General features: G+C 36.4%; 1 long non-coding RNA gene across 1 annotated transcript in view; it reads left to right on the forward strand.

Moving 5' to 3' along the window:
* LOC118598043 overlaps positions 1-1,085 on the forward strand; it is a 3,608-nt gene extending 2,523 nt beyond the window's left edge. Inside the window, exon 2 of the long non-coding RNA XR_004947095.1 lies at positions 777-1,085. This is a non-coding gene — a long non-coding RNA (uncharacterized LOC118598043). The remainder of the gene's footprint in view (positions 1-776) is intronic.
* Positions 1,086-1,375: the final 290 nt, after the last annotated feature.

Below are 1,375 nucleotides of genomic sequence, written 5' to 3' on the forward strand. Positions count from 1 at the left end.
AATTTTTCATGATTTTGAGGTCAGGACATGACTTTCATGATTTTTTAATGATTTTCTGTTTTTTTAAGTTTTTTCATGATTTTGAGGTCAGGACATAAATATCATGATTTTTCATGATTTTGATGTCAGGACATGCATTTCATGAATTTTTCATGATTTTCTGTTTTTTATGTTTTCCAGGTCTGGAAAATTTACAATAAAAACATTAATAAAAAAAAAGGAAAAGCATCCAAAGTGAATCTAAGTTACTGACCCGAAAGATATGTCAATTTCTTCATTCCAAACTGATTTGGACCAATTAGTTATAAAAACATAAAAGCTATCAAAGAAAAATTGGAATTTGTACATTTTCGGGACGTTGCTGGCACCCCCAAGTGGCCAAGGAAAGAACTGAACACGGTAAGGACCCCTAGTGGTCGAGGGAGCGACTCACAAGGAATGGGCATTTTAAAGTATAATCGCACTATGCACTCTGCACTCCGGTATCACTTAGGCTTGAACCTACATCCTAATCATTACATCAACACAGTTAATACTAGGTGAGCTATACGGCTTAATGAAATGACCGGACTAAAACACCCATTTCACACAAACTAAGCTGTAGTGGTTAGGAAAAGTCTTTGTGATGAAGACATTGGTGAGTTCCTCCACTAGAACACCTTCAGGTGTTTGAGATTCTGCATGGGGAACCAGTTCAAGTAGTCCACTCAGAAACCAACTCCACACTTGGGCTTGAACCAACATCCTCATCATTACATTGCCACAGTTCTTACTAGGTGAGCTATATGGCTCGATGAAATGACCGGACTACAACACCCATTTCACACAGTTGCATTGATTAAAAAAAGCAAAAACAATTACCACGCATGAGACTACTGTGGCATCAGCGTCCGAAGTGGGCCTTGAACACACGCACTTGGAACACCAGTCAGACCACTATCTCAGTGAGCTATAGAAGTCACTAACAACATGTAAAATGATATGTACCGTATTGCACAAACGGGATCAGAACAGTTTACTGAAATACGTTGCTTTACTTACACAATCTGACTACACCAAAAGTAACCTCAACGAAAAATTATGGATATATGACCTTCTAATGCGAAATTACAATTCTGACAGTCATAGAACTTCAAAAACAACCATAAAATCATTTGCACATAAACCATTACTCAGTAAACAAAAACCCAAGCAGGACACTTAGTCGTATCAGGTAAATTTAATACAAATGTTTTAGAAGAAAAGCTTAATAAAAAAAAGTTGATACAATCGATACAACATTGTCACATCAAAATAGAAGCATAATACAAGATTAATTAAACAACCGATGGATTCATTGTGACATACTACAGTGCAGGACTTTAATGCAGTTAAA

Source organism: Oryzias melastigma, linkage group LG22, assembly GCF_002922805.2.
Source record: "Oryzias melastigma strain HK-1 linkage group LG22, ASM292280v2, whole genome shotgun sequence".
Lineage (NCBI taxonomy): Eukaryota > Metazoa > Chordata > Actinopteri > Beloniformes > Adrianichthyidae > Oryzias > Oryzias melastigma.